Source organism: Oryx dammah, unplaced genomic scaffold (genome assembly GCF_014754425.2).
Source record: "Oryx dammah isolate SB20612 unplaced genomic scaffold, SCBI_Odam_1.1 HiC_scaffold_18, whole genome shotgun sequence".
Classification (NCBI taxonomy): domain Eukaryota; kingdom Metazoa; phylum Chordata; class Mammalia; order Artiodactyla; family Bovidae; genus Oryx; species Oryx dammah.
The window spans coordinates 1152387-1175078 of record NW_024070202.1 but is presented as its reverse complement, the minus strand read 5'-3'; positions in this window follow the sequence as shown (position 1 = coordinate 1175078).

Sequence of the window (22692 nt, the reverse complement as noted above, 5' to 3'; positions counted from 1 at the left end):
CCCCCAAAACCAGAGTCTATCTACTTTACTGTTTCATGCTTTCACCTACACCTCTGACTTTTTGGGGGGCTGTTCCCCACCGGTTCTCTCGGAGAAGGAGTAAACGTGCAGTTCCAAGTCAATAAAAATTCCTGGGCATGAGAAGAGTGTTTCAACTTACGAACTCCTCTGAAGGTTATCTAGCCCACCTGTATAGGTTCGTCCAGCCACATGTGATTGTTTACAGCCTCCCAACCTGAGAGGCACGAGGTGTTTTAGACTTACTAAAGGCAAATTCTTTTGGGGAGTTAGAAATTATTAGTATAGTGGGTTGGTTAGGAATTATATTGGTGAAGGGTTTTTCATTTGTTGTGCTAATAATTGCTGCTAATTCCCTGCCCTGGGTGTGACAAAGGTGTCTCAGGTCAAACCTCTCTGTTGGCAAATCAGCTTGTGTGACAGGATTACCCATATTCCTGCCACTAGCACATGATTGTTTACTACCTCTCAACCATAAACAGCACAGAGAGTTTGGAGTATTTTGAAAGTCTTAATTAGCATAGGGCTTTTCTCATTGTTGAGTCAATGATTGCTGCCAGGCCTCCATATCCTTAGGCACCTGGGAATATATTAATCAATGCATTTGGAATATAAAAAAAGAAATATAGTAGTGTTTAATGTTAGCAATACTAGACTTTTTGAGTTAATGAATTTTCTCTTTTGTAATAGATCACTGCACTTTGTTATAAATCACTGTGTACTTGCTATGTAAAAATGTAACTTTATCACTATCTTAAGACTAAACAGATCTTAAAGGGAACATTGGTGAAAGGATTTTCATTTGTTGGGCTGATGTTTGCTGCTAAATCTCCATATTCCCTGCCCTTATAATCAATATAACTAGCATATAGGAGAAATAAGTATTAACCTTTAAGCATATAGGAGAAATAAGTATTAACCTTTAAGATTCATCATGTTAACCTTGGGTTAAATAAATTCCTTTCTTGATTGTAACTCACTACACCCTCACCCTGTAGGAATGCAACTTTATTTGGAGGGTGGTGCCTGGTTTAAGAAAAAACACCCTTGGAAGAAATAAGGTTTTTGGTTATCAGAAAGAAAGGGTCATAAAATGGCAGCAGGCCTCATGGCCAGAAGATGTTGTAAAACCCCTAAGATCTTTTTTTTATGTGAAGCACCTGATTTTGATAAAGGTCAGGACTGCTGACCCCCGCTTGACTCTGTATCCCTATGTGTAACAAAAGGTATATAAGCAAACCCAAAAATAAAGAAAATGGATCAGTTTCTGGAAAGACTGATTCCCCCATGTCGTTCTTTCTTGCTCCCCATTTTTCTGGCTGAATTCCCATCTGGAGTGTGGGTGCTCACCATGTCTACTTACTTGCCCCAGTTTTCAAGCCCATGTGAAAAGGAGCCCAAGGAGGGGCATCTTCCGATATTCAAGTGGTACCGGTGGCCCAACGTAGGTGGTGCAAATTCCTTGTCTTGGAATTTTATTGGTATCCCACATAAACCAAGTTATTCAGCCTCTTTTTCTCTCCTACTATTTTCTGGCCGAATTCCCATCTGGTGCATGGGTACCCACCAAGCCTGCTAATTTTGCCTGGGCTTCTAAGATGGGACGGGGGGGCCTCAGTGCCTCCTCCCCTTCAGGAGAACGGGAAGACACCTGCGGCCTACATAGGTGGTGATTAGTATTCCATGTGAACCAAGTTATTCAGCCTCTTTTTCTCTGCTAATTTTCTAATCCCTCTCTATCTGTAATTAAATAAGTTATTTCCAAGGATGCCAACTCTGTCCCCACCTTCGAATTCCCTGGATCCACCGGGCTGGACCCCAGCAGTTCCCTAAGTCATACAACAAATTCCCATTGGCTACCTTTTTTACATATAGTAATGTATATGTTTCCATGTTACTCTCTCCATACATCCCGCTCTCAGCTTTCATTTCTTGTGTAGCCTTATGAGATTTTGATATCAAGTTTATGAAAACTATTGAGAAGTTTGCCAGTGTTTTTCGGTTTCTGAAATAATTTAATAATTGTGTTTTTATTAGCATTCTAATGCTTAAAATAATTCATTTGTGAAGCTAAGTGGACCGATCCCTTTATTTTATGAAGGTTTGTTTATTAAGATTCAATTTCTTTACCAGGTAATAAAACTAGATTGTCTCCTCCACTGCATCAGCTTTGGCAAGCTCTATTTTTCTAATAATTGGTCCATTTTATCTAAATTTAAAATTTACCAGCAGAGTGTTGTCATTCTCTGATGACCTTTCTTAATGTCTCTTTGATCAAGATATATTCTCAACTTGATATTTAGTTCACTAAGTTTTTCTTCAAGCATGTACATTTTTATTTTTTCCAACCTATGCTCTTTCTCTGATTTATTAAATCATAATAACTAGTGTTTCTACATGGCTTCTTTTTATGACTTGTTACTTCAACATACAAAAATCTGCCCTTGTTTTGCTGAGGATAATATTGTACTTTTTAAAATTCTTAATCTATTTCTTCTTTCATTTATTCTTCATCATGTGACTTTGAGTATTCGATGTATTTATTTTGCTTTTATCATAGTTTTATTCCTCGGATAGGAACATTCTTCCCTGGCAGATTTAGTAAAGGTGCATGAGGAATAACAAGTTTTAAGAAGGGGAAAGTGATGTGTACTGAAACCTAAATAAAACCAGAGACACAATCGTGCTGTGATTGTGATTGCCCTTCCCCCATGTCAGCAAGAATATGTGATATTCACTTTAAGCTCTAAAGAAAGCAGCTCTGGGAAGTGACAGTTTCTTTTCTTATAATCTGCCTGTACTGGAAGTGTGAAGCAGGTGAGTAAATATAGGTGGAGGGGATCCTTGGAGCTGGTTGTTTGTGTTTATTCCTTACCCAACAGATCATTAGCACTGCCCAGAACGTCTTCCTAGGTAACTTGTCTCACATGTGTGAGCAACAGCAACAACAACAAAGGAGCCCCTAAGGCTTCCCTGGTGGCTCAGAGGTAAAGAACCTGCCTGTTATGCAGAAGATCACCTGCTCTGCAGGAGACACAGGTTCAATTTCTGGGTTAAGAAGATCCCCTGGAGAAGGAAATGGCAACCCACTCCAATATTCTTGCCTGGGAAATCCCATGGACAGAGGACCCTGGTGGGCTACAGTCCATGGGGTCACAAAGAGTCAGACATGACTCAGCGACTAAACCACCATCAGGGCTACATGGGGCAGAAAGAAATATAACTCCAGCAAAATTCCTGAACGTGGATACTTGTCCCTACTTCACCCAAAAGATCTAATCAGAACTGCATCCTGGATCCCAGACAGTCCCCACAAATCCTAATTTAGTTCTCACATTCATACTGTACATCTATCCGAGTTTTAAGTCATTTCTGATCTTTCTCTTCCTCCTTTCCTTCCTTTCTTCTTTTTCTAATCCAAGAATAGAGTATAAATTTAAGAAACAGAAGAAAAAAATATATATATATATACAAAAGAAATGTTGTATTGCATTGCAAAACAAGAGAAATATTGGCTACCTACTGAATGCAATGTAAACTTTCTACTCACAACTAAGATAGTCTTCATAAGTACCACAAAAGGACATTTTTATAATGAAAGAATTCTGCTATCTATGTATTTTAAAATATCAGAAATTCCTGAAAACTGATATATTTAACATTTTGCTTTATATAACTCCTGGTTCAAAGAGAAGAAAAATATAAACCTAAGAAAAGCAGAAGGAAATGAACACACAAATATAAGTTTAAAAAGTGACGCATTCAAAAACATAAGTACAGGACAATAGATAAACTAACCCAATGACAAGTTTGTTTTTTTTTTAATCTATAAATTAGTTAATTATCTGGCAGTGATCATTAGAAATGAGGAAAAATAAATACAAATCAATTTTTGAGTCTGAAACAGAGAACAACAACAACAAAAAAAAAAGAAATTGGCAGCAAGCTATACAGGGTGTCCTGCTTAAAGTCTAGGAATATATGTGCATATCTTCCAAATTACCTGGTTAGTGTCTGGCTCCCTCTCTTTTCCAGGTTGAACATTTTCGCATTCTGATTTTTCCACATCCATTAAACAAAGATTTTAGCTGGATGTCTTTGTCTTTTAAAATTCTTTGCTGTTACTCTTATACAGAAAGCGTTGAATTACTTTATTTTTAATTCTGGGAATAAACCATTTTGGTAATGGTTTATTTGGTAAATTATCAAATGGTTTCCTTGGTAATATAACAATCTTTTTTTGGATTTCATTTGTTATTGTATTTATGTCTTTCATTTGTGTCATAATCTACAGTTTTAAAATCTATATTCTCTAGGGTTTTTTCTACTTTTTGTTTGGCTAGTTGGTTTTGGAGCTGAGCAATAATAGTTAGGGTTTTAGGTATATCTTTTTTACATTTTGTGCTCTAGAAATTTGAAGTAGCACAAGAATTATTGACTATCCTAGGCTTTAGAAATGTGAAATTGGACCTCAGATCTGTGGGTTGAATTATTAGGTGATTTTTCAAAATCTACCATGTTTCACAAATATCTAGTGCCTCAGTTCTTGCTTGTAACAATTCCAGCTCTTATCCCCAAATTCTTGAGCAAAATTGTGTTTGATAGCTTTGGTTATTTTTTTCCTAAAATTGTCTTTAAAAAAAATGTAATTTGTTTCTAAAAGTGCATGGTTTATTGAGATATAATTTATGTAAAATAAGATTCGCAAGTATGCAGATCAAATTATGACAGGTATATGTGTCTGTGTAACCAGTACTCAAGTGATTTCATCACCCCCAAGACTTTCCTTATAACATTTGCAGTCAGTTCCCACTGCTGCCAGGTTACCACTGTCCTGGTTTATATCACTGTAGATCAGATTCACATTGAATATGTGTGCATGTTCTCAGTATAATAGTTTTGTGCTTTATTCATGTTATTGCATGTCATGATAAAATTAATTGCTGAGTACAACACCAGCAATTGGAATTGTTGAGTTCCAATGTGATGTTGGAAACACATCGCAATTTGTTCATCTGTGCTCTTGTTAAAAGATAATTGAATTTTTTCTGGGTTTTAGCTATTATGAAAAAATCTGCCATGAATATTAATGTGCATGTCCTTTGGTGGACACATGTGTTTATTTTTCCTGGTAAATATGTAGGAGTATAATTGTTGGATCGTAGAGTAGATGCATTAAAAAAAAAAAAAAAAAAAAAAAAAACTACCCACAAAGGGACACAAAAAAACTTTTGGAGGTGATAGATGTCTGCTACATTGATTGTGATAATAATCTCTCAGATGTTTACATATGCCCAAACTCATCAGATTGTGTATATAAAATATGTGCAGTTTTTTTGCATATAAACTGTAACTCAATAAAGTTATTATTTTGAAAAAAGAAAGTGTCAATTTCCTAGAGTTATTTTACCCTTTTACATATGATCACTCAATCTTGTGCCAAGAGCCTGGCAGGGAGGCTGGCAGGCTATAGTCCATGGGATCACAAAAAGTCAGACATGACTGAGTGACTAAGCAGCAGCAGCAGACCAATGTAGGAGTCCCAGTTGTCCCACATCTTTTCCAACACCTAGTATTGAATTGTCAATCTTATCAATTTTAGCCATTTTAATCTTTATACAGTAGCATTGAATTGTGAGTTAACTTACATTTCTTAATGTCTAATTACAATAAGTACCATTTAATGTGCCTACTGGATATTTTTTTCTTCTTTTTTGAAATACCTGTTCAAGAGATATGCCCACATATTTTTTAAATTGGGTTATTTGTTTTTATCAGCATATATCTTCCAAAACTTCTCCTTACTGCTTGCAGTTAAAAGTTTATTCTTTCATGCTAATAAGTGAGAATTCTAATAAACAATTCATGATGGTGATTAATAACAACCATATCTCACTTAATAGATGTCACAAATAGTTGTTAAATTTCAAAACTCCATTTTTTGTGTAAACAAAACATAATTATAAAAAGTAAAGGAAAAAAATCAAGAATATTAGCCTCAATAAACAGCTAACATCATACTTAAATGTGAAACTCTTGAAAATACACTTCACAAATCCTGCTATATAGTGCACTGCTAATGATTGTGAATGGTCAAACTTTTAGAAAATTTTGACCTTTTTCCTCACCCATGATCCGTAAAATTATCATACCATTGCTAACAAAATTTCACTTACAGAAATGTTTAGATATTCATGCAGAGCTCTAAAAATAATTTTATTATAATATGATTTACAACTGAATAAATTAAAGCAATTTAAATGTCCAGTATAGTATAGACATTAAATGTAACAAACTAAAGCAAAGTGATATTAGGCAAGCTTTCCAAGTCATTTTAATAACATGAGAGAATGTATAAATGCTGTATATAAAAAGATTCATTTCTGAAGTGTGAGAAATAAAAAAAAAATGTTCAAAGAATAAATAAATTATATCTCATAGTTTTAACCAGAGGTGAGATTATAACAAGAATTCTTTCAATTGCATGGGAAAATAGATTTGTGATATTCAAACAAGACTGAGTGACTTTCACTTTCATAGGATGCCAAATGTTATCCAGATTCTCACACCTCCAGTCCTGGAAGCTGTACTTTTATAATACCTTAACATACTATTACTCAGTCCTCAATATTTAATTAAAATACTTTATATTAAACTTTATCTGTTGACAGAACTAGCATACTTTCTTTATCTTGACTAGATCCTACCTGGTGGAATGGGTAAAAATGTGAGTCCCTTCAGACTTAATCCATGATTGCCTACTAACCTTGGAACTGCCCTGCAGCCAGTCAGCTGTCGCCAGCAGTAAGCTTCCCTTTTTGTCTCCTCTCTACCAGACTGGACACATCTGACATATTAGCCATGCATTTCTTTGGTTTCTAGCTGGAAGAGTACATCCTAAAATTATTGGCCATTCGTTTGTTGTTTTAATGTATAATATTTTCATGTCCTTTAACTCATTCTTTCTCATATTTTCTTTATTTTATTCTGGTTCTCTTCTATTTCTCAAGTTGAATCCTTGTATTTTAAAGTATATTTTATCAACCTGATTTTAATTTTTCATTAAATCAACTTCTGATTTTTTTTAAATTTTTTTTTCTTTTTTAAATTAATTAATTAATTAATTTTTTTATTTTACTTTACAATTCTGTATTGGTTTTGCCATACATTGACATGAATCCACCATGGGTGTACATGCGTTCCCAAACATGAACCTCCCTCCCACCCCCCTCCCCACAACATCTCTCTTAAGGCAAACTGATCACTGTCTGATAAAGTCCTAACTGTGGAAATACTGTCTTCTTTGGTTCCATGTTTCTAGTTTTGCTTCTCAGGTTACATCCTGTGCCAGGCTTACTTCTTTCCTCTTTTGCTCTCAGTTCCTTCAATTCTTCTGTGAACTTGATTTTACCCCATGTGGCTTGCCCTTTCTCTTCAGCACTTGGAGACCACGCCCCCACCCCCACCCCAACACTTGGCATGCCTAGGCTGCATGCTCACCTGAGGGCAGGTGATAGACCAAGAAATACTTCTATAAAACTGTACAAAACAGGCTCTTGAATAGATTAGAAGGCTGGGATTCAAGCATGAGAGCTGGAGTTACTAATAGCTAAAATTAACCTACTGAAAGAAAGACAAGACAAATTTTATCAGTCTAGAGGAAGATAAGTCTGTAGATTTAATCGTATTTGTTCTACTTTGTCAGTGACATATAAACTTGTCATGGAAGTGAGAAAGGATAAAGTAAATTGATTATGACATGGATAATAGAATATAACCTGGATACAAAGAGAAATAAAGAGGCAATTAGGAAGATGGGCCAATAAAAGGTGATGAGGTTAACAGATTGGAGGTTTTGATGGGGTAAGTATTAGAGAGGCTGTGTTGGAAAACAGATGCAGGAAATTCAGGGATGAATATTCAAAGAGTGGGAAATTTGAAAATAAGATTTCCATCCTATTAAGTTGTGTTTCATAGTAATATCAAAAATAACAGAGTTCAATTATCTTAGAGCTGGAGATGTATCAGTATCAGAGATGCTGTGGATGAATAAGAATGAAAACATTTTGAGGACAGTATTTGGTACAGGATTATGGAGATTGTGAATCTTAGGAACATCATTCAGGAAGACACTAGGATACAGGAAAATCAAGTCACTCACATTTTTAGGTATTCATGTTTTAGTTAAATGTATAAGTACGGGATTTAGAAATCATAAAATGAGTAGATTTAAAATTACAGCCAGTAAATTTTAAAAACTATACAATGATAGAAATATATTCTGCCATCTTTCTTCCTTTAATTATTTGTCCTTATTAGGAATAGATTAATCTTACTAAGAAAAATCTATATCTTGCATAATGATGCTGAAGACAGGTAAATAAAAATGAAGACAAATATTCATTCTGAAAATGCTTATTCTGAGACATTTAAAAATATATTTGTTAGTCAAAGTGAAAAAAGTCGCTCAGTTGTATCCGACTCTTTGCGACCCCATGGACTATATAGTCCATGAAATTCTCCAGGCCACACTGCTGGAGTGGGTAGCCTTTCCCTTCTCCAGGGGATCTTCCCAACCCAGGGATTGAACCAGGGTCTCCTGAATTGCAGGTGGATTCTTTATCAACTGAGCTATCAAGGAAGCCACTTGTTATTCAAAATTTGGGGCTATTTTATCATTGCAGAAATAGGTGGAAATCTTTATAACAATGTGAGATCTCAAAGTTTGCATTCTATGATAAATAGTAACGAGCGAGCATGTTTGATGAAATAGCTTGCATCTCTTTCTGTCACTGTTTTGCTTTTATTAGAGAATACACATCATCAACTGGGGACCTTTCTGGCCTGTGAAGTAAGTGCAAAGGGAAGGAGAGATAATTATTTTTCCAAAGAGCTGTGACTATATGTAAGTGGTTTAAAACATGGGTTTCACTTATTGTTTTAAAATAATTAAATCACAAAATATTAATGGTGAAATATGTACATTTTAATGAGTTTCAGAGTGCTTGTTTACTCCAGACTAATCTTTAATGTATTCTAAAATTTTCTTTCTTCTTTTCTCTTAGTCATGGTTCATTAAATGTTGCTCACAGTTTCCATAGAACCTTGTCTATCTCTCTATCTTTTATTTTAGAGCTGAAATAGATTTCTTTTTACTTTCCAATTGTTCTATTATGCTTTAGAATGTCAGCAAAAAGAGGTGTAAAGGATACTTTTATAGGTCATTATTTTTCTAAATTCAATGTATAAGTTTTAAGTCCTGAGTTCACAGATTTATAGGCTATATTCAACATTTAGAAAGATGAATGAAGTTCTGTGCATTTGTGTGGTGGTTTTCATGTTTAGGACCCATCAAAATCACTCTGGAGACAAAGATTGAAAATAAAAGCCTGGCAATCAAAGCAATATTCTCTAAAATTGATAGATACAACTTAATAAAAATAAAGAATGGCCCAATCCAAGCAACAAATTCTTAGCTTCATAAAATATAAATATGCATTGCCTTTTAAATATATGATGCATAGCTTACATGCATGAAAACATGAAATCTTAATTACAATTTATGAATTTTGACAAATATATACACATTTAACCAACACAAGATATAGTGCATTTCCTTTATCACAAATGATTTATCAAGCTCTCTCCCATCATAGTCCCTACCTCACAGAACAGAAAATTATCATTGATTTCTATCATAGATTAATCTTTTCTCTACTGAATTATATATAAGCAAAATTATTCATTATTGTTATTATGTCTAAACTATTTTGCTGAACATTATAGCAGTGTGGTTCATTCATGTTAGTTTGAGTAGTAGAAGTTTGCTCTTTTTTATTGTGCAACATTAATGCACAACATTAAAAACAACTAAGATCATGGCATTCTGTCTCATCACTTCATGGCATCTGGCCTCATTATTTCATGTCAATGAAAGGGGAAACAGTGACAGATTTTATTTATTTGGGCTCAAAAATCACTGCAGATGGTGACTACAGCCATGCAATTAAAAGATGTTTTCTCCTTGGAAGGAATGCTGTGGCAAACCAAGACAGTGTATTAAAGAGCAGAGACATCACTTTGCTGACAAAGGTCTATATAGTCAAAAGTATGTGTTTTTACAATAGTCATGTATGGATGTGAGTTGGACCATAAAGAAGGCTTGGTGCCAAAGAACTGATACTTTCAAATTGTCAACAAAGAGATGTCTCCGCTTTTTAATACGCTCTCTAAGTTTGTCATAATATTCCTTCTAAGGAGCGTCTTTTAAATTAAGACGTCTTTTAATTTCATGTCTATTGTCACCATCCACAGAGATTTGGGAGCCCAAGAACTTTTCCCCCTTTTATTTGCCTTGAAGTGATGGAACCAGATGCCGTGATCTTAGATTTTTGAGTGTTGAGTTTCAAACCAGCTTTTTCACTCTCCTCTTTCACCCTCATCAGGAGACCTTCTACTTCCTCTTCATTTTCTGCCATCAGAATGATATCACCTGCACATCTGAGATTGTTAATATTTCTCCCAAGAATTTTGATTGCTGCTTGTGATTTATCCAGTCCAGCATTCTGCATGACATACTCTGTATATGAGTTAAATAAACAGGCTGACAATATACAGCCTTGTCATAATCCTTTTCCAGTTTGGAACCAGTAAATTATTTCATATCCAGTTCTAATTGCTGCTTTTGTATCCACATACAAGTTTTTCAGGAGAAGGTAAGTCAGTTTGGTACTCCTATCTCTTTCTTACAATAGCCTCTTATTATTGGTTTGTCTGTAACATCTATAGTGATGTCTCTATTTCATTTTTGATATTGATAATTTACATTGTCTTTCCTGTTTTTTATTTACCAGTCTTACTATGGATTTATTAATTTTACTGAATTATTAAAAAAAAAACTAAAAACTTCAGTTTCTTGAGTTGCTTTATTGTATGACTTCTTTCTGTTTTATTGACTTTTTTCTCATAGTTTTATATTTGATTTCAGTTTGATGATTTATTCTGCTGCCTTTTAATAGCTTCTTTGAATGAAAGTATGAAAGTTTAGATAATTGATTTTCAACATTTTTTATTTCCCTATATATGTATTTAGAGCCATAAATGTCCTCTCAAGCATTGCTTCTGATGTATCCCATAAGTTTGATATGCCTTGTTTATGTTTAACATTTCATTTTAAAATATTTAAGAATTATAATTGTGATTACTTGAGTACACTATAAAGTTATGAGTACACTATGTTAGTTGCTTAGTCATGTCTGATTCTTTGGCATCCCACTGATTATACCATGGCAGATTCCACTGTCTATGGAATTCTCCAGGCAAGAATATTGTAGTGGTAGTCATTCCCTTCTCCACAAGATCTTCCTGACCCAGGGGTCAAACCCAGGTCTCCCACATTGCAGGCAGATTCTTTATCCACTGAGCCACCAGGGGAACCCTGAGTACACTACAGGTTATTGAAAAGTTTGTTGCTTTATTTTCTACTTTCTGGGGATTTTCTAATTATCTGTTGTTGTTGTTGTTAATTTCTAGTTTAATTCCACTGTAATCAAAGATTATACTCTTTATTTTCTTATTCCTTCAAAATTGTTAGAACTTGCTTAATGACTCTAAACAAAATTTTTTGGGGGGTTGAGGGTGAGGAATCTATGTGCCTTGGAAGATTGGGACTGACATATATACACAACTAGGTATAAAATAGATAACTAGTGAGAACCTACCATATGGGACAGGGAATTCTACTCAGTGCTCTTGGTAACCTACATGGGAAGGAAATAGAAAAAAGAGAGGATATACGTATACATGTGGCTGATTCACTTTGCTGTACAGCAAGAAAGTAACACAAAATTGTAAAGCAATTATATCCCAATAAAAATTTATTTTTAAAAAAGCAACAACAACAAACAAAAGTAACAAAGTTTGAAAATAATGGTATGTCAAAAGTTATACTTGGTAGATGCAAAATAAAATGTTAGAGAGTAACAATTATAATATTAGACTAAATAGTTCTCAACACACAATGATTTAAGTAGATTCAAAAGGATAAATTGAGGTATTTAATAATAATAAGTGTTCTTGTGCACTAGTAACACATTAATTGTAAAATTTTAAATACCTAATAAAAGCAATTAAAAGAAAAAGAATCCATGTGCCTTAATGTATTTTAAAATAATGTGAATACTACATTTGTACAAAGTGGTATTCTGTGTGTCAGGGAGGTCAAAATGTTGATCAATATGTTAATTGTATTATTCTAATATTCTGTATTTTTTACTGACTTTGAGGTTGGTTTTTCAGTTATTGAGGGAGTGAGTTGATATCTATAGCCATGATTATGAATTTATCCATTGCTCCTTTTCTCTCATACCTTTCATTGCATATATTTGATATAATTAAATGCATACAAATTTATTAATTTGTTCTTCTTTTATCATTATAAAATCTTCTTCTTTATTTTTAGAAATATTACTTACTATAAAGTCTAACTTCTCCAATAGTAAAATGGATGATATAGTTAGGTACCTGTGAGCCTCTGGTCACAATTCTCACAAATTGCTAACTACCGAACCCTGTTTTTGCCCTGTTTTGTATGTGTTTCTATCTAAAGACCCCTTATGTAAAATATATTGTTGGTTCATTAACACTGAACTTATGGGCAATAGCACTATGACATATGTCTGAATGATGCTCATCTTAATTTCTCCAAAAGGCACATCACAGCCTTTTTTACCATTATGAGCATGAGACTCCACTTCACTATTGCTTTGGGGGCCACTTAAATACAAAAATTCATGCACACACACACACACACACAACCCCACACAAAAATGCAAAATATGTGGCACTAAGTATATTGCATATACCTCATGCGAAGAGTTGACTCATTGGAAAAGACTGTGATGCTGGGAGGGATTGAGGGCAGGAGGAAAAGGGGACGAAAGAGGATGAGATGGCTGGATGGCATCACTGACTCGATGGATGTGAGTCTGAGTGAACTCTGGGAATTGGTGATGGACAGGGAGGCTTGGTGTGCTGAGATTCATGGGGTCACAAAGAGTCGGAGACGACTGAGCGACTGAACTGAAATGAACTGAAGTATACTGCAAAAAAGACATATTTACAGTACAAGATCTGAAACAAGAAGGCAGAATGTCACCTTCTTCAACCTTGTCTGGAATCCTGTGTGTCAGGAAGTGCAGATTTTTCACTGCTGTACAGAGAATTCAAGTTTATACATAACTTGAAAGCATGGGAGCATTGATTTCAGGGTTACAAATAAATTGTAATGAGTAGGTGAACTTTGAATATGTGAATAACGAGAATCAAATATACATATTTTTTGTCCTTTCAAGTTAAATCTGTGTCCTAATATCTAAAATGTATCTCTTTTAAACAGCAATGGTTGAGCTATGTTTGTTTTTTTTTTTTTTTTATATTGATCCTGATGATCTTTATCTTCTAATTGGAAACTTTAACCATTTAAAATTAATGTAGTAATTACATTAACTTTCAGATATAATTTTTGAGTCTATAATCTTTCTACTTTCTAATTGCTTCACATGTTTTATGTTCCCTTATTTTACCCTTCTTGCCTTCTTTTGGAATATTTATTACTCATATTACCTACATTTTAGCTATACATTTCTAAAATTTAATGTAGTAGTTCCCTATATAGTACAATATTAGTTCTTTACCTGTTAGAATGTACCTTAAATGACTCTTTTAAAAACTTTCCAGGTAATGTAAGAACCTTATAACAGGATGGGGTCCTAAGATGGCAGAGGAATAGGATGGGGAGACCACTTTCTCCCCCACAAATTCATCGAAAGATCATTTAAACTCTGAGCAAATACCACAAAACAACTTCTGAACGCTGACGGAGGACACCAGGCACCCAGAAAGGTAGCCCATTGCCTTTGAAAGGAGGCAGGACAAAATATAAAAGATAAAAAGAGAGACAAAAGAATTAAGGATGAAGACCAGTCCCAGGGAGGGAGTCATGAAGGAGAAGTTTCCAAACACCAGAAAACCCTCTCAATAGAGGGTCTGTGGGGAGTTTTGGAATCTTACAGGACAACATAACTGGAAGGGAAAAATAAACAAAACCCACAGAATACGCGTCTAACTGCAGCTCCCAGCAGAGAAGTAGCACAGATGCTCATGTCCGCCACAAGCAAGCACGGACTGAACAGGGAGGCCCCAGCTGCATTGCTTAGGGTAAGAACCAGGCCTGAATGCCCTGAGGGCAATCTGAGGGAGCTAACGTAAGATAGCAACCCAAACCATGGGATAGTCAAAGAGAGAGAAAAAAAAGAGACAGCGAGAATTTTCCCTCTAAATGTGCTAATCTAAGGCACTGCTGGCCTGCTCACAGAATAAAGGACTGAGCAAATACCAGAGGAGAGCTAGCCAGCAGTGGGCTGGCCCATTCCCCGCAGGAGGCAGGGAGGCAGGCTGGCGAGAGCCAGAGCCAGAAGGCAAGGGGCACCAGAGACAGCATCCTCTACCAAACTGAGCAGGCTCCCAGTTTCTAACCAAGTTTTCCTGGGATCCTGGATGGTTAACATCTGCCATGAGGGTCTCAGCCAGAGATCAGCTCCCCAGAGGAGACACACGGCATGCCTGAGATGGCGCTCCCATTGCACACCCAGAAAATAGAGCAGCTGGGACAAGGGAGGTGATAAAATGCACCGCCTACTTGAGGAGAGTGTGCTCGCCAAGCACCTGGTTGCCTGAGTTGCTCTTACCAGGGAAGGGCACAAAATCCAGACCCAACTGAGTCTGTGCCTTTGTGGAGTTCCGAAGAACCTGAACCTGAGCAGCTTAGACCTGGGAAGCACACGCAACCCAGGGCCTACCTTAGACAGTTCCCCTGCAGATCAACCTGGAGCCTGAGCAGTATAGACCGGGAAAGAACACACACTTTAGGTGGGAGCAAACCCTGTGTGGCCCAGACACTGTGAGCACTCCCCACAGATGTCAGTGATATTTGTTTGCAGTGTTTCTCCCTCCCTGAAGCTCAGTTGAACAAGTGAGCCTAAGTAAATGGCCACCTTCGCCTCCTTGTGTCAGGGCGGAAGCTAAATACTGAAAACAGTTGCTAATAGCAGAAGCCAAAATAAACAAATAAGAGGGAACTGCTTTGGAAGTGACAGGTGCAACAGATTAAAACCCTGTAGTTAGAACTGGCTACATTGGAAGGGACCTATAATCCTTGAGAAGAACTATAAGCTGGAACAAGGAACTATCTGAAACTGAACTGACCCTACACTGCCCTCAACAGCTCCAGAGAAATTCCTAGATATATTTTACTATTATAACTTTTTAATTTTTTATTTGTAAGCACTTTATTGCTCCTTTAATTTTCATTTTTAAAACCTACTATTACCTTGCCTCCAAAAAGACCCTATTTTTAAAGCAAATGTCATATACTTTTTTATAACTTTTGCAATTTTGCTTTTTTTTTTTTAACATTGTAGTTTTGAGAGTCTAACTTCTATTCTAGATTTTTTTTTTAATATTTGCTTTTTGGTATTTGTTATCAATTCTTAACCTTTAAGAATCCAATATTCAGTACGCATTTTTACTTAGGAGTGTGATTACTGGCTTGATTGCTCTCTCTCCTTTTGACTCTCCTGTCTCTACCCCAGGTCACCTCTATCTCCTCCCTCCTCCTTCTCTTCTCTACTTAATTCTGTGAATCTTTTAGGATGTTATACGCTGTGGAGAACACCTAAGGAACTGATCACAGGCTAGATTTGTCTCTCTCCTTTTGATTCCCCCTCCCCTCCTCCTGGTCACCTCTATCACCTTCCTCCCTCCATCTTCTGTTCTCTGTGGAACTCCATGAACCTCTCTGAGTGTTCCAGACTGTGGAGAATAAGTAGGGAATTGATTACTGGCTAAATTGGTCTCTCCCGTTTTGACTCTCCCTCTTCTCCTCCTGGTCCCCTCTATCTCCTCCCTCCCTCTTCTCTTCTTCACGTAACTCTGTGAATCTTTCTGGGTGTCCCTCACTGTGGAGAATCTTTTCACCATTAACCTAGAAGTTTTACCATCAGTGCTGTATAGATGGAGAATTCTTGAGGCTACTGTAAGAATAAGACTGAAAGCTAATGGAAGGAGGTTTAAATCCAAAACTTGATAACACCAGAAAACTCCTGACTCAAAGGAGCATTAATCGACAAGAGCCCATCCAAAAGCCTCCATACCTACACGGAAACTAAGCTCCACCCAAGAGCCAACAAGTTTCAGAGCAAGACAAACCAAGCTAATTCTCCAACAATGCAGGAACATAACCCTAAGCATTAAAATACAGGGGGCCAAAAGTCAATCCAAATCCACAGACATCTCAAAACTCACTACTGGACACTTCATTGCACTCCAGAGAGAAGAGATCCAGCTCCACCCACCAGAACACCGAGGCAAGCTTCCCTAACCAGGAAACCTTGACAAGCCACTTGTCCAACCCCACCCACAGGGAGGAACCTCCACAGTAAAGAGGAACCACAAACTTCCAGCATACAGGAAGGCCACCCCAAACACAACAACCTAAAGATAAAAAGGCAGAGAAATATTCAGCAGGTAAAGGAACGTGATAAAATCCCACCAAACCAAACAAAAGAGGAGGAGATTGGGAGTCTACCTGAAAAAGAATTCAGAATAGAGATAGCAAAAATGATCCAAAATCTTGAAAACAAAATGAAGTTACAAATAAATAATCTGGAGACAAGGATTGAGAAGATGCAAGAAAAAAAAAATTTTTTTTGCAAGAAAAGTTTAACAAGGACCTAGAAGAAATAAAAAAGAGTCAATCAATAATGAATAATGCAATAACTGAGATCAAAAGCACTCTGGAGGAAACCAACAGTAGAAAAGCTGAAGCAGAAGACAGGATAAGTGAGGTGGAAGATAGAATGGTGGAAATAAATGAAGCAGAGAGGAAAAAAAGAATTAAAAGAAATAAGGACAACCTCAGAGACCTGTGGGGCAATGTTAAATGCTCCAGCATTTGAATCTTAGGAGTCCCAGAAGAAGAAGACAAAAAGAAAGGCCATGAGAAAATACTTAAGGAAATAATAGTTGAAAACTTCCCTAAAGTGGAGAAGGAAATAGCCACTCAAGTCCAAGAAACCCAGAGAGTCCCAAACAGGATAAACCCAAGGAAAAACACCCCAAGGTGCATATTAATCAAATTAATGAAGATCAAACACAAAGAACAAATATTAAAAGCAGCAAAGGAAAAACAACAAATAACTCACAAGGGGATCCCCATAAGGATAACAGCTGACCTTTCAATAGAAACTCTTCAAGCCAGGAGGGAATGGCAGGACATACTTAAAGTAATGAAAGAGAAAAACCTACAACCCAGATTACTGTACACATCAAGGATCTCATTCAAAAAAGAAGGAGAAATCAAAAGCCTTACAGACAGCAAAAGCTCAGAGAATTCAGCAACCACCAAACCAGCTCTTCAACAAATGCTAAAGGATCTTTTCTAGACAGGCAACACAGAAAAGATTTATAAACTCAAACCCAAAACAACAAAGTAAACGGCAACAGGATCATGCTTATCAATAATTACCTTAAACGTAAATGGGTTGAATGCCCCCACCAAAAGACAAAGACTGACCCAATGGATACAAAAACAAGACCCCTATATATACTGTCTACAAGAGACCCACCTCAAACCTAGGGACACATACAGACTGAAAGTGAAGGGCTCGAAAAAGATATTTCACACAAATGGAAACAAAAAGAAAGCAAGAGAAGCAATATTCACATCAGATAAAATAAACTTTGAAATAAAGGCTGTGAAGAGACAAAGAAGGACACTACATAATGATTAAAGGATCAATCCAAGAATAAGATATAAGAATTATAAATATATATGCACCCAACATAGGAGCACTGCAATATGTAAGGCAAATGCTAACAAATATGAAAGGGGAAATTAACTAACACAATAATAGTGGGAGACTTTAATACCCAACTCACACCTATGGATAGATCAACTAAACAAAAATTTAGCAAGAAAACACAAACTTTAAATGATAGAATGGACCAGTTAGACCTAATTGATATCTATAGGACATTTCACCCCCAAACAATGAATTTCACCTTTTTCTCAAGTGCATGTGGAAACTTCTCCAAGAATGATCACATCCTGGACCATAAATATAGCCTTGGTAAATTCAAAAAAATTGAAATCATCTCAAGTATCTTTTCTGATCACAATGTGGTAAGATTGGAGGTCAACTACAGAAAAAAAAAAAAAAACTATTAAAAATGCAAATATATGGAGGCTAAATAACACAATTATGAATTACCAACAAATCACAGAAAAAATCAAAAAAGAAATCAAAATATGCATAGAAACAAATGAAAATGTAAACACAATAACCCTAAACCTATGGGATTCAGTAAAAGCAGTGCTAAGGGGAAGGTTCTAGAGAAGGCAATGGCAACTCTCCAGTACTCTTGCCTGGAAAAATCCCACGGATGAAGGAGCTTTGTTGGCTGCAGTCCATGGGGTCGCTAAGAATTGGACACAACTGAGCAACTTCACTTTCACTTTTCACTTTCATGCATTGGAGAAGGAAATGGCAACCCACTCCAGTGTTCTTGCCTGGAGAATCTCAGGGATGGGGGAGCCTGGTGGGCTGCCATCTATGGGGTCGCACAGGGTCAGACACAACTGAAGTTACTTAGCAGCAGCAGCAAGGGGAAGGTTCATAGCAATACAAGTCTACCTCAAGAAACAGGAGAGAAACTCTATAAATAACCTAACTCTACACCTAAAGTAACTAGAAAAAGAAGAAATGAAGCAGCCCAGGGTTACTAGAAGGAAAGAAATCATAAAAATAAGGGCCGAAAGAAATGCAAAAGAAACAAAGGAAACCATAGACAAAATCAACAATGCTAAAAGCTGGTTCTTTAAAAAGATAAATAAAATAGACAAACCATTAGCTGAACTCATCAAGAAACAAAGGGAGAAGAATCAAATCAACAAAATTAGAAATGAAAATGGAGAAATCACAACAGACAACATAGAAACACAAAAGATCATAAGAGACTACTAGCAGCATCTATATGGCAATAAAATGGACAACTTGCAAGAAAAGGACAAATAAGTAGAAAAGTATAACTTTCAAAAACTGAATGAGGAAGAAATAATAGACTATTTTAATAGACTATTTTAAGATAGATAGATCTATCTTAATAGACACATCACAAGCACAGAAATTGAAACTGTAATCAGAAATCTTCCAACAAACAAAAGCACAGGCCCAGAAGTCTTCACAGCTGAATTTTACCAAAAATTTAGAGAACTAACACCTATCCTACTCAAGCTCTTCCAGAAAATTGCAGAGGAAGGTAAACTTCTAAACTCATTCTATAAGGGCATGATCACCTAATACAAAACTCTGACAGAGATGCCACAAAAAAAGAAAACTATGGGTCAATATCACTGATGAACATAGATGCAAAAATCCTTAACAAAATTCTAGCAAACAGAAATCAAAAACATATTAAAAAGATCATACATCATGACCAAGTGGGCTTTATCCCAGGGATGCAAGTATTCTTCAGTATTCACAAAGCAACCAATGTGATATACCACATTAACAAACTGAAAGATAAAAACCATATAATTATCTCAATAGATGCAGAGAAAGCCTTTGACAAAATTCAACATCCATTTATGATAAAAATCCTCCAGAAAGCAGGCATAGAAGGAACATTCAGTTCAATTCAGCTTAGTTCAGTCACTCAGTCGTGTCTGTTTCTTTGTGGCCCCATGAACCGCAGCACCCCAGGTCTCCCTGTCCATCATCAACTCCCGGAGTCCACCCAAACTCATTTCCATTATGTCACTAATGTTATCCAACTATCTCATCCTCTGTCGTCCCCTTCTCCTCCTGCCCTCAATCTTTCCCAGCATCAGGTCCTTTTTAAATGAGTCAGCTCTCTGCATCAGGTGGCCAAAATGTTGGGGTTTCAGCTTCAGCATCAGCCCCTTCAATGAACACCCAGGACTAATGTCTTTTAGTATGGACTGGTTGCATCTCCTTGCAGTCCAAGGGAGTCTCAAAGTCTTCTCCAACACCACAGTTCAAAAGCATCAATTCTGTTGCACTCAGCTTTCTTTATACTCCAATTCTCACATCCATACATGACTGCTGGGAAAACCATAGCCTTTACTAGGTGGACCTGTGTTGGCATACTTCAACATAATAAAAGCCATATATGCTAAACCTAAAGCAAACATTTTCCTCAATGGTGAAAAATTAAAAGCATTTCCCCTAAAGTCAGAAATAAGACAAGGATGACCACTCTCACCACTACTATTCAACATAGATTTGGAAGTTTCAGTCACAGCAAACAGAGCAGAAAAAAGAATGAAAAAGAATCCAGATTGGAAAAGAAAAAGTAAAATTCACTGTTTCCAGATGACATGATCCTCTACATCAGTTTAGTTCAGTTCAGTTCAGTCGCTCAGTTGTGTCCGACTCTTTGCGACCCCATGAATCGCAGCATGCCAGGCCTCCCTGTCCATCACAAACTCCCGGAGTTCACTCAAACTCGTGTCCATCGAGTCAGTGATGCCATCCAGCCATCTCATCCTCTGCCGTCCCCTTCTCTTCCTGCCCCCAATCCCTCCCAGCATCAGAGTTTTTTCCAGTGGGTAAATTCTTCGCATGAGGTGGCCAAAGTAGTGGAGTTTCAGCTTTAGCATCATTCCTTCCAAAGCAATCCCAGGGCTGATCTCCTTCAGAATGGACTGGTTGGATCTCCTTGCAGTCCAAGGGACTCTCAAGAGTCTTCTCCAACACCTACAGTTCAAAAGCATCAATTCTTCAGTGTTCAGCTTTCTTCACAGTCCAACTTTCACATTCATACATGACCACTGGAAAAATTATAGCCTTGACTAGTTGGACCTTTGTTCGCAAAGTAATGTCTCTGTTTTTCAATATGCTATCTAGGTTGGTCATAACTTTTCTTCCAAGGAGTAAGCGTCTTTTAACTTCATGGCTGCAGTCACCATCTGCAGCGATTTTGGAGCCCCCCAAAATGAAGTCTGACACGGTTTCCACTGTTTCCTCATCTATTTCCCATGAAGTGATGGGGCCAGATGCCATGATCTAAGTTTTCTGAATGTTGAGCTTTAAGCCAACTTTTTCACTCTACTCTTCCACTTTCATCAAGAGGCTTTTTAGTTCCTCTTCACTTTCTGCCATAAGGGTGGTGTCATCTGCATATCTGAGGTTATTGATATTTCTCCCAGCAATCTTGATTCCAGCTTGTGTTTCTTCCAGCCCAGCGTTTCTCATGATGTACTCTGCATATAAGTTAAATAAGCAGGATGACAGTATAAACCCTTTAGGTACTCCTTTTCCTGTTTGAAACCAGTCTATTTTCCATGTCCAGTTTTAACTGTTGTTTCCTGACCTGCATATAGGTTTCTCAAGAGGAAGGTCAGGTGGTTTGGTACTCCATCAGAAACGTACTAGAGCTAATCAATGAATATAGTAAAGTTGCATATATAAAATTAAAACACAGAAATCCCTCGCATTCATATACTCTAACAATGAGAAAACAGAAAGAGAAATTAAGGAAACAATTCTATTCACCATTTCAATGAAAACAATAAAACACTTAGGAATAAATCTCCCTCAAGAAGCAAAAGACCTATAAATAGAAAACTATAAAACACCGATGAAAGAAATTTTAAAAATGACACAAATAGATGGAGAAATATACCATATTCATGGATTGGAAGAATCAATATAGTGAAGAAGAGTATACTACCCAAAGCAATTGATAGATTCAATGCAATCCCTATCAAGCTACCAATGGTATTTTTCAGAGAACTTGAACAAATAATTTCACAATTTGTATCAAAATATGAAGAACACCTGGAATAGCCAAAACAATCTTAAGAAAGAAGAATGGAACTAGAGGAAACAACCTGTCTGACTTCAAGCTCTACTACAAAGCTACAGTCATCAAGACAGTATGGTATTGGCACAAAGACAGAAACATAGATAAATGGAACAAAATAGAAAGCCCAGAGATAAATCGATGCACCTATGGACACCTTATCTTTGACAAAGGAGGCAAGAAAATACAATTGAGAAAAGACAATCTCTTTAAAAATTGATGCTGGTAAAACTGGTCAACCATGTGTAAAAGAATGAAACTAGAACATTTTCTAATACCATATACAAAAATAAACTCAAAATGGATTAACAATATAAATGTAAGGCCAGAAACTATAAAACTCCTAGAGGAAAACGTAGGCAAAACACTCTCTGACATATATCACAGCAGAATCCTCTATGACCCACCTCCCAGAATGTTGGAAATAAAAGCAAAAATAAACAAATGGGACCTAATTAAAAACTTTTGTACAACAAAGGAAACTATAAGCAAGGTGGAAAGACAACCTTGAGAATGAGAAAAAATAATAGCAAATGAAGCAACTGACAAAGAATTAATCTCAAAAATATACAAGCAACTCCTGCAGCTCAATTCCAGAAGAATAAGCGACCCAATCAAAAAATGGACCAAAGAACTAAACAGACATGTCTCCAAGTAAGACATACAGATGGCTAACAGACTCATGAAAAGATGTTCAATGTCACTCATTATCAGAAAAATGCAAATCGA